This window comes from Chelonoidis abingdonii, chromosome 5 (genome assembly GCF_003597395.2).
Source record: "Chelonoidis abingdonii isolate Lonesome George chromosome 5, CheloAbing_2.0, whole genome shotgun sequence".
NCBI lineage: Eukaryota > Metazoa > Chordata > Testudines > Testudinidae > Chelonoidis > Chelonoidis abingdonii.
The window spans coordinates 119166198-119181321 of NC_133773.1; the positions used below are offsets into that span (position 1 = coordinate 119166198).

The 15124-nt window shown below is 44.2% G+C and overlaps 1 protein-coding gene and 1 long non-coding RNA gene across 2 annotated transcripts in view; one reads left to right on the plus strand and one right to left on the minus strand.

Annotated features, from left to right (window-relative positions):
* Positions 1–2431, plus strand: part of ZBTB49 (zinc finger and BTB domain containing 49) — a 33819-nt gene extending 31388 nt beyond the window's left edge. Inside the window, exon 10 of the transcript XR_004373079.2 lies at positions 1305–2431. The gene's annotated coding sequence lies outside the window, so the exon portion shown is untranslated. The remainder of the gene's footprint in view (positions 1–1304) is intronic.
* LOC142046902 (uncharacterized) overlaps positions 1–15124 on the minus strand; it is a 57554-nt gene that overhangs the window by 10186 nt on the left and 32244 nt on the right. The window lies entirely within an intron of this gene.

The window sequence follows — 15124 nt, forward strand, 5'->3', positions numbered from 1 at the left end:
CCATAAATGGCTATTAGCTAGGAAGGGTAAAGAATGGTGTCCCTGGCCTCTGTTCATCAGAGGATGGAAATGGATGGCAGGAGAGAGATCACTTGATCATTGCCTGTTAGCTTCACTTCCTCTGGGGCACCTGGCATTGGCCACTGTCGGTAGACAGATACTGGGCTAGGTGGACCTTTGGTCTGACCCGGTACGGCCGTTCTTATGTAGTTATTGTTTCAGACTCTGGAAATTCAGACAGACATCTCTGCATCTGTTTCACTCCATGTTATGAAGACTTTTTTCAGAACCATAACATCATTTGTTTTACACAAAAGCTAAGACACTTGAAAACAATTTAGAGATTTGGTAGAATCCCTTAGAGGGGAGTCCACACATGCTTAGGGAAACACTGTGACCTCTTGCCAGCAGGTGCAGACCAGAAGGGAAAAAAAACTTCTAACTGGTAGGCTACAGTGGTTTCTGTTTGGAGCAGATGGGAAAGAATTTCTGCTGTCTATTTTGCGCCTTTTCTTGTATCTCTTTCCTTTCTCCCCATTTTCTTTTCCACCTACCATTATTGTTTGGATTGCTTTTTGGTCAACACCAAAGGCCTTTGTGAAAACAGCTCATGTATTCAATAGTCCTTGTTTTGTCCCCTGTTTGTTTCTCTTTCACTCTCACACTCCCACCACCATCCTTGGGCCCAGCGTCAAAGGCAAATTCTGAGTAGGCATTCGTCAAGAGCAAGGAAGACCCATCATGCCTTTTGGCCTTACCCTTGTCAGGTCCCACAAGCAGGTTTGTCCCATCCAAGATGAAACATAAATCTAGCAGCCTTTGTCACTGAGAAAGGAAGAAACCAGTGACCCTGTGGACCTCTCACCCTCTCTTCTGCCTCTGGAGGTGCCCTGGGACAGTCCTTCCCTGTCCCCCCCAGATTTAAGAACATTTGGGGGACGTTGCAGCTGTTGCAAACTCCTTCCTCCGTCTCTGTCGTGCTGGATAGATCTGTTCACATTGTAGGGGCTCTTGTTGCAGGATTTCTCTTAGAGCAGGGGTTCTCAACCTTTTTCTTCCTGAGGCCCCCAACATGCTATAAAAATTCCTTGGCCCAACTGTGCCTGAACTGTTTATCTGCGTATCCAGTAACTTAAAAGCCAGGACTGGCATTAGGGGATCTCAGGGAGGGCACAGAAGGTTCCCCAAAGCTTTTTTGTTCAGGCTGTGGCTTCAGCCCCACCTGGCAGGGTTTGGGCTTTGGCTTTCTTCCCTGGACCCCAGCAAGTCCAACACCAACCCAGCTCTCTGGTTTATTTTGATAGACGCCCTGAAACCTACTCATGGATTCCCAGATGACCCTGGACCCCTGGCTGAGAACCACTGTCTTAGAGGAAACAACAGCCTTGAGCACTGCTGCATGCACATCGAATGAGCACCACATTGCACAAAGGGCAAGCTGAAGACACACTCTTCCCCCTTTTCTGCAGTCCCCTCTGCGCCCTGTTCCTGCCCAGATGCACAAAGACTCAATTCAGACTTGCTACCAGGTTATGAATTATGGAGTGCTGTTTGAGGCTCCTCATAACCCACTGCATAGTAGCATAGCATTTTCACTAAGGAAGTAGAGAAAAACAGCACTTTCTCAACACAGACACAATTGGGCCTCGCAGTACAGAAGATGGAGGAAGAGTCACAGTGGCACCAGGAATTACTGTAACAGCACTGAGGCCCAAAAGCTATACTTGCCGGTTTCAAGGGCCTTTGAGGAAGGGGTTGAGCAATGGAGAGGGACAAGCTGGCGGAGGAAGGGGAGCATTTTGCATGCTTGGTGAGGGAATCTGGGAAGCTAAGGGGTGAAGTAGGCACCTTCCTTTTCTTCTTTTCTGTGTGTATGCTTCCCTGCCCCCCCCCCCACACACACTCAAGCTATGGTGATGCATTCTTGTTTTGCATTTAAAAACTCTTGTCACCCTAAATGTGCCATAACAAGTGCTATTCAGTGTGTTTTAAGCAGGGTCTCTCGCTGGAAGAATGCTTTGAAAGGGATAGTGTTTCCTTGAAATATGGAAAGAATCCTATGAGACAAATTATGCAATCCACATGAAAGGAGCATTTCTGAGTGTGAATAGGAAAGGTGGTGCTACTGAAATGATCCTGCCTTCGGGGGAGAAAAAAGCCAAATTAGAGAGCAGCAGCTGCATCTTCGCTTTGAGGTGGAGACCGCACAACGATTATTCAGCTAGCTTTGTGGGGACAGTGTTTCTACGAGCAGAAAATTCATATAGCTGCTGCTCACATGCCTAGCCATGCGCATAAGCATCAGGCACTGCTGCTATGCTATTATCATCAGTGTAAGTACTTTGGCTAGGTTTTTTAAATCAGTATTTCTTGGAATATGACCCAATGTGATGTAAATAAAGTACCTACTAATTATTTATTATGAACAGTATCCTGCAGTTTGGCATTGCCATTCAGTCTCTGTTGTGTACTTGAATCACTTCTTCTTTCTGATACGTGTTACTAATTGCCCATGGCTTAGTTACCCTTTTTTCTTTAATTTCTGCACAATAATTAAGAGAACTTTAGATCGTGGTAGTGCTTAGACTTCTAATGATGATATTGTGTCTTTTGGATAATATCTGGATTTAATTATGTAAGAACCAAGGGTAAAGTTCTATGATTACAACCCTTTGTGTGTGCATACGGGGAACTGTATGCACTGTTACTACTAACAGGTCTGCATGGCTCTTGAAAGAACAGCTCCCTGTCCTGTGAAGTTTACAATCTAAGTTCCTGAAAACTAAAGCTGGTTGGGCATTTTTCATTGGAAAACAGTAATTTGTCAAAACCAACACTTTTCATGGAAACATTTTGGTTTTGACACAAATTTCATTGGGAAGATTTCTTAGGTCCAGGGTAGAATTTCTGGTCAAAATAAGAGACCACTTCCAGAATGGGCTAGATTGAGACTGACGGTTAGGTCATTAACCTGCCTATTCATTTTGTGGTTTCCACCTCATTTCAAGTTGGGCGGGGATTTGAAGCTAGGTCTTCCACATCCTAGGCAAGTGTCTTACCCACGCTGGGTGGGTGTGGGTGTGAATTAGTGAGAGAGAGAGAGAGAGATTGCTTGTTTGGGAGTGGAGGTGGGTGCGTGAGAGAGAAAAAGTTCAAAAAGTCTAGGTGTCCTTCTGATGCAAAATGGAAGCAAATGTCAAAACCCTGATTTCTTGCTAAATGGAATTCTGGTTTTCTGGCCAGCCCCAGTCAAAACAGAGTGAAAATAGACGAGGGGAAGGGCACCGAGGAATTCAACAGTGAAGCGTAATGATAATTTGTATTTTTTTGTATCTTCTTGCTTCAGGATTTGTTTGGGGGAGTTGTGCTTAGAGTGCAAAAGGTCAAGTACAAGAATATGTGTAGATGATGTTAGATGAAGAGAAAGTTAGTGGTGGAAAGCCAGCCAAACTAAGTAAGTTTTACAGGATGATTTGAAATATGAGAATGGAGTCACTTGGAAAATAAATTGCCAACAGAGTACAAGTGCCTTAAGTGTAGCTGTCTTTTAACGTAATTCACTAATGATTTTAGAATGACCTGTGTTCAGCTCTACTGCAGATAGATTTTTTTTTTTTTTGTGTTTATACACGTTGACTCATGTTTTCTGACCCGTAGCCTGACCCATTAATCCTTACTGACACATAATATTGAATTTGGTGTCTCTAAATAGTCAATTTCCATCTCTCCTTATTAAATCTCTATCCTAGTGAATGGAGATAAAAATTATTTTACCTATTGCATAAAAATACTATCTTTAAATGGTATGGTATCTTTAAACAGTATTTAATTTTTTTAAAAGACATACTCGTTGTTTAAATACAGGGGGAAGGGTGTTATATTTGATATTCGCAGGGGTTTTGTGATTTACCGATTGTTTTGTTCTCTTGGGGTGGGGGAATTTTTCCTTGAAGGTTACAAAGCCCCTGTTAATACAACCACACAATGCAGTGCTGAGGATCTGCATTCATGAGCTACACATCTGCCTGCTTTTTGTTAAGCTCTGCAGGGGTCAGTATAGTGATATAAATTATTTCAGGCTCTTTTAATGTAGATCTGACTTTTAAACAGATGACTGGAACCAGAGAGGTAATCAGTGTGTTTGCAGTTAATATTTGTAAGTAGCTCTATGGCTTTGAGATAGAAGGGAAGGATCTTCAATGTGAAAATGTATCCTGCAAGTATAGAGGGATTAAAGGGATGCTAGCTTGTGCTCAGACATCCTTTCATAACCTTTCAATCACAAAACTAGAATAAACTAACCTCAATGGAAGTCTATTCAGTTAATGTATTTCAAATAGACGATAAGTATTCAACTGAAACAAAGCAGTGGAAAACTCACCCTCATTGTAACTAAGGGATAGACTACACACAAATGTGCAGCCATGTAACCAAATTAATTAACTAAATCAATTTAGTGATTTTGGAATGTTGGGATGGGAGATACTTACTTTGGAATAGAAGTGGCTAAAGTCAATTATACTGTATCTAAAACTCAGTAACAAATAAACTTTAGTCACTTCAATTCCAAAATAAGTGTTTTCCACATCCAGATTTGTACTGGAATAACAAGAGGGGTGATTTAAAAACTCACTTTCTTTGGTGATTATTTTAACTCACCCTTCTTGTTATTTCTGGGTCTGAATGTGGAGCTGCCCTAAGTGTTAATCAGCAAGGAAATACTGTAAACAGAGTCAGGGAAAGTTAAAAAGAGTGAATTATAGCCAAAAATTCAGGGTGAAGACTCAGCTGCATGCTGATAGCTAAAAAGCTAATCTAGAGTATTCTAGAAGATGTTTACATGCCACTGCATGTAAAGTTTGCAACACCAAATTAGGGAAAATACAAGGATTCCTGTCCTGGTATTGGGCTGCTACAGTAAACCTCTGTTTATGCAGTCTGAACTGTTATCAGAACCTGAGGTAACCCTTTTTCTAAAGAGTGCTTAGTTGCTTATTAGTATTTAGGCCATGTCAACCCTGTCAGGCTAAACAGAATTTTTAAACCATGTTTAAAACTGGTTCAGATAACACTGTACTAGCTCTATTATAGATGAGGGACCCTAGTCTGAAGACTAATAAATCAGTCATTTGGGCTTTGTTTACATGAGTATATCATGAAGCAATAGTGGGACTACTGGTGTAGACTAGGTGCCAGTCTTCTTACCACCGTATTCCATCAACAGGGGATACCAATGGCAGAGATACACATCTGGGACCAGGGCCGTCCCTACCCATACACAAAGTATGCAGTTGCATGGGGCACCAAATTTCCTAGTGCCCCATGCAACTGTGTGCTGCTCCAGCCCCTGCCACTGCCCTGCCTCTTCCCCATGGCCCTGCCCCTGCTCCGCCCCAGCCCTACCTCTTCCCACCCCTGCTCCACCTCAGCCCCACTCCCACTCCACCCCTTCCCCAAAGCCCTCGCCCTGCTTCGCCCCAGCCCCACCTCTTCCTGCCCCTGAGGACTGCAGCAGGATCGGGCCTGCACTCACTGACGGTGGGAAGTGCAGCGATTGAGCCCTAGCTGCGCTTCCAGTGAGTGTTGGGGGGGGCAGTTCCCCCCTGCCTCCTAAGCCAGCCCTGCCCCCTCCCATGGAGGCCTGTCCCCCCCTCTTGGGGGGGGGGGGTCTGCGTAGGGCCCCAGAATAGCTAGGGACAGCCCTCTCTGGGACCTTAGAGGGTTCAAACTGACATTAAAATATCCAGATAATTGTTTTAAGATTTGGATGCCAGTCACTGTTAGAACTGATTTTAATAATCTAGGGTACTAGGTTTATTCCCTACTCTTGGTGAGCAGATCTTAACTTCCACTCAGACAGGAAGGACCTCAGTTACATGTCTGATAGGAAGGACAGCACTAGCTTGTGCTCATACATGATGAAACAAGTCCTGATATGCAGTTCAGCTCAAAACTTCCTAAGATGATAAAACAGCAAATGGGCAGATGAACACTAGCTCTCAGTTAGAATCACCTCTTCCTACCCGAGGAGTAGGAGTAGAGACAGTGGTCGCATCAGGCAAGTTATTAAGGAGAAAGCCTATGAAACAAGTCTAGGGGTTGAAATTCTGACAGCTTCCTGGGACACAGCAACTGAATTTCATTTCAGGAGTCATTAAAATAATTCCTAAATTCTGAACCCCAGGAAGAAAGGCATTTAGGTTTTTTTCTCTGAATAATTTACATTTCAAATTTCTCTCCCCTGTCACTGATGCCTCTCTCAGCAGCTGTCTAGGAATCACTCCTGTCATCTTAAGCATATTTTAACAACACTTCTAACGTGCTTTAAAAGATAGTGCTGTTAAGCAAACAGTCTACACTGTTTACAACACCACTCTTTCCCTTCTTCCCCCCCCTCAAACCCATCACCTTTTTAAATTTTGATTTTTAGAAGCTAGGGCACAGGGGAATAAGATACAGGAAAATATGCCAAGATACAAAAAGTTGTATTCTAATGTTACATCAGGTTCACATGTAAAACACAGAAATTCTGTCTGAGTTGCAGAAGAGTTATTAGCTCTTCAAGTGCTGGTCCCCTACGGGTATTTACTCCATGTGCCGGAGTAAATGTATTTACTCCATGTGCCGGAGAGTAGACACTTGTAGCAAGTAGTGTTGGCTGGTCTGCACCTGCACAGTTGCTCTCTTCATGCTCTGGACCAAGGGAATAAAGGGTAGCATGCACTGATGCCTCTCCAGTTCCTTCTTATTACCACATAGCCTAAGTCGGAATCCTCTGTAAATATATATTGTAAATAGTTTTTAGTCAGCTTAGACTTAGTGTTTTAATGGCTAGTATAGTTTGTTTAGTTCCTCCCACCCTTGTGGAGCTTCTCCTTGTGGAGAAGGAATATGCAGAGTCCCAGGATTTATGAACAGTATGTCTTGCCCCTGTTCTTTCTCAATCAGTGACAAATAGCACTACCTTGGGGAGGCTCACATGGCTTCTAAGTGCAGCATCTGCTAGTCCTTCCCTCTCTGAACCTGTGAGGAATGAGAGTTGTGTCTGTGAAAACATCTCACAGAGAAGGCCATGAGACCCCAATTGGGTCCAGGCTGAGGAGATCCTCGTGTCCAGCAGCCTCAGACTGTAAGCAGTGCCCTGCTGAGCATGAGCTTGAGAACAGAGGCCATATTAGTTATGCATAAGAAACCCCTCTCATGAGAGTAGGGAACATGATCATAGGCATAAAGACAGATCCCTGTGCAGATGTGCCTCTTAGAAAAAAATCTCTCCCCATGTCGGTCCAAGTCAGGTGAGTCCTCTTGCATGGATCCTAAGGAATTAAGTCCACATAAATCTTCTATCCAGGAAGGGAATTTGCAAAGGAAAGAGGATCTGCTGGTACTGGCTTCATCTTGATCTCACAGGCTCAAAGATCAGCACCAGCTGGTTGTGACTGGGAGTTCTATGTTCGACCCCCATTCAATGGTTCTGGTACATTCTGGATAGGATCCTTCAGAGTACCATGTCATTGAATGCACCAAATCAGCTGATCCTGACTCTGGGTCTCCTCAGACTCTGGGAAGGACTGAAACCTTTACCTCACCAGAGGACATTTTTGCCTTATCTTATTATCAGTCTCCTCTCCAGTCTCCTCCTCCTCCTCAGAGATGTTTAAACACCAAAATAAACCAACATGAGAAGAGGAGGAGCGGATGCTTTCCCACCATGTCCACAAGCTGGAGCATTCTTCCACTGAGGCTGACAGCACTGCCGGTAGAACAGGAATCTACCTTCTCATTGGATGAATCTGTTGTTCCAGACAAACCTTTCCCTTTGAGGGAAATAAGTCCAGACAGAACACACTGGAGGTCTTGGAGTTGCCCTTCTCCTGGTTACAGCTACCCAGGGGACCGCTGGTACCCAAAGCCTTGGCCACGCATCCCCACCCTTGTCCAGTCCTTCCTGCTGGCCCTAGTGGCTCCATGGACTCCATATACTAGACACTGATGATGCATGGAGGAATCACATTGCCTCCATCGGAGTCTGCAGAGGAGGAAGTCGAGCCCAATCTGCCGGTTCCAATGAGTGTGTTATCCTCCTCACCAGATGATGCAATTGCTCCATCATCCCCTTCTCTACCTGATGACCACAGGCAGTACCAGGAGATTTTGCAGAGGGTGGCAGCTGAGCTCCAGATCCCTCATGAGGGGGTCCATGACACTCAACACAGTCTCTTGGACATCCTGCAACCCTCTGGCCTTAGGGTGGCCCTCCAAATTAACTAGGAGATTTTGGAACCCATCAGGATGATGGGGCATGCCCCTTCCTCCTGTGCTCCTACCTTGTAAAAATGCTTTTTCGTTCCAACCAAAGGGGTAACGTTTTTATTTACACACCCAGCCCCCAACTTCTTAGTGGTGCAGGAGGCTACAGAGAAGTCTAGGACAGCATCCCAAGTTGACTCCAACTGACAAGGGCATTAAATGCCTTGATCTTCTGAGGCGGAACATATTTTAATCAACCAATCTCCAGTTCTACTCTTATGAGAAAATCCTTCATCAGAGGTAGACTCTCTCCTTCAGTGAGGGCCCATAGAACAAGTGACATCCCAACATCCAGGAAATCAATTATACTCCCCATTTTTCATAGTTCCCAAGAAAAATGGAGGTTGGATACCTGTTCTGGATCTATGCCAACTAAATGCCTTTATTCACAAAGCAAAATTTTGCAGAGTGATACTGACATCAATAATTTCTTTCCTAGAAGAGAACACACAGTTCATGGCTCTCAATATAAAAGATGCTTACTTTAATGTGGATTGTCACCAGTCCCACACACAGTTTCTCAAATTTGTGGTAGTACTGGAGCACTACCCAGTTCAGAGTATTCCCATTTGGGCTGGCAACAGCACCTAGGTTCTTCACAAAAGTTTTCTTAGAGGTAGTGACCCAGATGAGATGAAACGGCTATACCATCTTCCCATATCTGGACGATTGACTACTAACAGGCAGATTGAGCCATTAGACCCAGTTGGTGACTGTATTCTTACTCCACCTTCTGATATCATTGGAGATCTGTGTAAACAAAGTAAAGTCCATTCTGACTCCTACAAAAACTATAGATTTTATAGGAGCAACCCTAGACTCGTTCTCAGTGAAAGCCTATTTTCCTATAGACAAGTTGCAGGCCATGAACAGCCTGATAACTCAATTCACTCTCAGACTTTGTATCACAATCACAATTTGTATCTCTTTTCCTACTAGTCCACATGGCTTCATGTATATACATAATGTCATTCACCAGGCTTCATCTCCATTGTCTGCAAACCTGGTTTTGGTCTGTTTACTCACCAGAGACAACATAAATACCAAGGTAACCATTACCCAAAAGATCAAAACCTCTCTAGTGGGCAAAACCGAAACAGATGCGATCAGGAGTCCCTTTCTTTCCACCCACCTCTGAAGCAACTCTAATTATGGATGCATCCCTCATAGGATGGGGAGCCCACATGAACAATCACATGGTCCCCTGGGAAGCCAAAATGCATACCAGTCTCTAGGAGGTAAGGACACGTCGTCTAGTCTGCGACACATTCCTCCCCCTTATTTGGTTCCATCACATCCAGATAATATCAGACATGATGACAAAACAAAGCGGAGCAAAATCTCTTCCTCTGTGTACAGAGGCAGTGAGTTTATGGAACTGGTACATCAGAAACCACATCACACTCCTGGCAACATACATACCGATGTTTAGAACTCTAGTAAACAATATCAGCAGGCCCTTGTCCACAGACCACAAATGGGAAATACACAATTCTGCCTTCAACAAAATTTTCACCTAGTGGGAAACGCCATGTTGGGACCTGTTGGCTTCCCAAATAAACAAGAAATTCAATCTCTCCTGCTCCAGAGCAGCATTAGACAGAGACTCTAGGTGTGATGCCCTTTTGTTATCCTGGACAGACCATCTGAGGTACACTTTTTCTCCCATCCTCCTTCTACCTCCGGTTCTGTGGAAAATTCACCACGTCAGGGTCATCCTCATTACGCCAAATTGGCCCAGACAGTTTTGGTTTCTGCATCTCTTACAAATGTTATCCCATTCTCCTGTCAGTATCTTTCTCTTTCCAGATCTGTTAACTCAGCAAAACAGCAGAATCAAACATCCCAACCCACATCTTCTTCATCTCAGCCTGGTATTTGGATGGGCATCAGACCTAGAACATTCATGTTCAGAGGCTGTCCAAGCTGTCCTCAATAGTAACACTTTCTGGTGGAAACTCTTCTGCTATCTAGCAAAATGGAAGCATTTCTCTACCTGGACACAACATAATCAGTTATCACCAGAATCAGCAGGTAGTCCTGCTATTTTAGATTATCTCCTGTCCCTCAAGACCTCAGGACTTTCTATTACTTTGTTGCGAGTTGTCATAAACAGATAAGAAAAGTTAATAGCACAGAAGTACTTTATATCTCTTTGACTGTAAAGGGTTAACAAGTTCAGTAAGCCTGGCTGTCACCTGACCAGAGGACCAATCAGGAGACAGGATACTTTCAAATCTTGAGGGAGGGAAGTTTCTGGTGTTGTGCTTGTTAGAATTTGCGTTTTGTTGTTCTCCTCTGGGGGAGTGGCCGCTCAGAGGGAGCAGACGTGCAACCAGGTTTCTGCTCCCAATCTCCTTGGATACAGGTGTCTTATAGATTCCCACAATTAGTGAAGTAACTAGATTCAGGTATAAAGAGCGAGTCTAGGCTTACTGCTCGTTGTTTCCTTTATTTGCAAATGGTGCCATTTGGACCTGGAAGGATGTTTTAAAATTGTGGTATTTGCCTGAAAGGGATATCAATTCATGCTTTTTGCTGGAAGGACTTAATTGTGGTACTTGAATACCTTAGGCTGGGAAAGAGTCCTCTGATGAACCCATGACCTAATAGCTATAAACCACTGTACCCACTTGTAAATTTACCAGAGATAATTTTATACTGTTTTGCTTCTCTTTAGATTAAAAGTTATTCTGCTTTAAGAACCTATTGTTTTTTTATTCTGGGTGAGATTCCACAGGGGACTGGTCTGGACTCCACCAGCGGACTGGGTGGGAGAAAAGGAGGGGAAGGTGGGAAAGAAAGAAAGAAGGCTATTTATCTTTTCCTCTCTTGTATTAGGATTCACTGTCTCTCCCAGGCAAGAAGTCTGGAAGGAGGGGTGTCATAACAAGGTCGGAAAAATAGGTCTTAGTGTTAATGTTTGCTTTTACGTATAGGGTTAACAAAGGGAACCAAACACCTGACCAGAGGCGCCAATCAGAAACCGAGTTTTTCAAGTGAGGGAGGGATACTTTCTTGGGTGTGTTTTGGTCTTTTGGTTTGCCCCTTTTTGTTTTCTCTCGGCTATGAGGGAAGAGCCTTTTTTCTTTCTAATCTCCAGAGTTCTTTCAGCCCTTGACTGTTCCCAAGTTGTGAGTACAAAAGGGAAAAGCAATATGCGTTTATTGTATTTGTATTTACATGGTGTGGAGTCTGGAATGTTAAATTGGATTATTCTTTTTGAATAAGCTGATTATTCATATTTTCTTATTAAAGCACTACCCCCTGATGTTTGTCATTAATGAGCAGTGATCATGTTATGTGTTTTTCTCTTCCTTTTTTTATTAAAGCTTTCTTTAAAACTCTGTTGGATTTTCTTTTCCTGTAAGGCCAAGGGGATAGAACTCTGTGCCAAGCAGTACCTGTCTCTCCAGAGGAAAGAACTTGGGAGCGGGGGAAGAAGAAGGGAGGGGGAAGGTAAATCGTCCCTCTGTTTTGTGTCAAGGGATTTGAAGCAGGGAAATCCTCCGTATCCCCAGGCGTCGAAAAATCTGGGGAGGAAGTAGAGCAGGCAAGGGAATGGGTATTTCCTTTGTGGGAGGCTCACGGGCATCTTGAGTCTTTGGGCGAGCGTTCCCACACTCATTAGGGCGAAAAGTGTATTGGTGGAGACCAGAAGAGGAGTTTATCAGGTAATCAGAATCCTGATTGGTGGCAGCGAGATAAGATCCAAGCTGGTAATTAAGCTTGGAGGTTCATGCTAAGCACCTAGATTTTGGACACTAAGGTCCAGATTTTGGACAGAGGCTTATTACAGGGGGAAAGAGAAGGAGGGAGGAAGGTGAATTGTCCTCTCTGTTTTGTGATTCAAGGAATTTGAATCACAGTGATCTTCCAGGGTAACCCAGGGAGGGGAAGCCTGGGAGAGGCAATGTGGGGGAAAGGGTTTACTTTCCTGGTGTTAAGATCCAGAGGGTCTGGGTCTTGGGGGTCCCTAGGCAAGGTTTTGGGGGGACCAGAATGTACCAGGCACTGGAATTCCTGGTTGGTGGCAGCGCTACAGGTTCTAAGCTGGTAATTAAGCTTAGAGGAATTCATGCTGGTACCCCATCTTTTGGACGCTAAGGTTCAGGGTGGGGAATTGTACCATGACACGAGTCCATCTGGCAGCAGTCAGTGCCTTAATCCCCTGATGGAAGCCCATTCTGTGTTTACTCACCTGACCGTGATTCAGTTCCTGAAAGGTTTCATTAGGACCTTTCCACTGGTAGTCCATCCTGCAGTGGTACCTCAACCTGGTACTCTGTTCTTATCACACCACTCTTCGGACTGATGACTACGTTGTTCCATGTCACACCTTTCCATGAATGTTGCCTTCTTTGTTGCCATCACATCAGGCAGATGGGTGAGTAAGCTGGGAGCATTCATGGCTGACCTGCTGTACACCATATTTCATAGGGAAAAAGTCTCCCTTCGTTTTCACCCAAACATTCCTCCCAAGGTAATTTCTGAGTTTCACATGAACCAACCTATTCACATACCAGTATTCTTCCCAAAACCTCGTGCTTCCAGCGAAGAAAAGAGACTGCATTCCCTCAACGTCAGACAGGCCTAAGCTTTTTATCTGCAAAGAACAAAACTGATTAGGAAACCATTGAGGCTATTTGTTGCTATAGCAGATTGATTGCAAGGACAAACATCATCTGCCGAGAGACTCTCTAAGTGGATCTCTGGATGCATCATTCTGTGTAATCAGTTGGCATATATTTGTCCACCAGACAATGTGGGGGCCACTCTTTAAGAGCACAAGCAACCTCAGCAGTATCTTTCTGAGAGTTACCTATACAGGTCATTTGCAAGGCAGCTACTTGGAGTTTCAGCCGTACCATTATGAAGAGTTGCACCCAAGTTTAGGCCTCTTCTGCAGATGCAACTATGGGGACAGCAGTACTACAGACATGTGTACTAGCTGCATCCTTGCACCCTATTTTTGTTTAAATACTGTTTACCAATCACCCACCTGTGGAGTACAGATAGAGACTAGCACTCAAAAAAGAAATGGAGGTTACCTGGGGTCTTCAAGATGTGTGGTCCATATCTGTATTTGACTACCCTGCCCTCCTTCCCCTCTGCTTTGGAGCTTCTGATTCTTGGTAAGAGAAGGAACTGGAGAGGCATAGGTCCATGCCATCCTTTATGCCGTCATTCCAAAGCACAAGAAGGGCATGTGTGCAGGTGCACTCCAACAGACACTACTTGCTACAAATCTCCAGTCTCAGGACCATGAAGTGCAGGCATACCATATTTCGAATACAGATAGGGACAACACATCTTGAAGAACCTCCAGTTACAGGTAAGTAGTCTCCATTTGTGCAAAACTTGTAAATTTAACTTAATAAGGTTATTCACTATAAGCCAGAACACTCCACATGCTAATCTTCACTTTGCATTTATAATCTGAATGAAACCAAAAATCCACAAAGCAAAGCTCAATTCTTACTGTTATCTGAAAACTATAAGGATTGACACAAACCCATGAATTTGTCCAGGATTCCTCCAAAGTTTTTTTACAGCTTGGAAATGCAGAAGTGATCATGATGATTGACAGTTTTCTATTTCTGAAACATTCAGGATTTTTTTTTAAGTAGATGATGGCAAAAATTCTCATCCTCTTAGAGATATAGGGTGTGTCTACACAACACACTAGACCCGATCTCTGATTCCATTTTAAGACCAAGTCCCACTTCCATCCACACAGAAATTAGAATTGGGCCAGGAACCCTTCCTGGACTCAGGCCTGTGGACCCTGCTAGAGGGAGGAGCAGAGCCTGAGTCCTGTGATGCAGATATTTTGCAGTATGGATGCAGCTGAAGCCTGGGTCACCAGACTTGGGTCTGGAGAGTCTTCCAATGTTATCCCACAATCTTCTGGGGCTGAGTTTGCCAACTCTTCCATCCCAAAACTTCCCACTCACTTTCCAGGAACTGGAAGCAACTTCCTGGTTCAAATGCAGCTACTTGGTATTTAACCCTTCATTACCATGTAGACTGCTCAACTGGAAACACAGCCAATCCTCTTGTGTATTATTGTGGCCATCACTAAGAAGTTGTCCTGCATCAAGCATTGCTGAGTGGCCAGAGGAACACAGCTGGATTCTTGTTAACCTCTGATATAAGGCAAGCAAGATGTTAGTCTTCAGTAAGAACCCAAGAAATTAACATGCCTACAAAGCTGTATCCAAGTGGCTGGCAGCACTAAGGATTGACTGAGAACAATGCAGAGCGTGCCTGTGCCTGATCTTAAACATGATCTGAGAAGTCAAATTTCTTGTGCATGCACTCACTCTTTCTCACCCTCCTGAACCCCTTTGACCTAAGAATCTTCACAGAATGGACAGGGGAGGGCTACAGAACAATTGAACCAGAGGCAGGTGTGAGTAGTGTTGTGCTATTTAGTCAGTGCTTAATTTGTAATGAAAGAGGTGCCAGGGCTCAAGCAGTGTTTTACATTCAACTGATGCAGCAAACCCAGAGATGCTCGGGCTATGAACTGCCATGCTTAGAGATGCTGGGAGAGGTGCTCAGGCCTGGCACAAATTAAGCACTGTGTTTAGGAAAGGTGAGGAGTGCAGCCATGGGGGTAGCGGGAGTGGAATCTGGATGGGGTACATTGAAAATCTAGGTCTGGCCCTGCTTATGTTAAACTATGGCTGCTGCAGTAGAATTGGTTACTGTAGATCAGTAGTTCCCAACCAGTGGCCTGCAGGCTGCTTGTGGCCCAATCAGCACACAGCTGCGGCCCATGTGACATCCTCAGGGCCATACAGGTAGT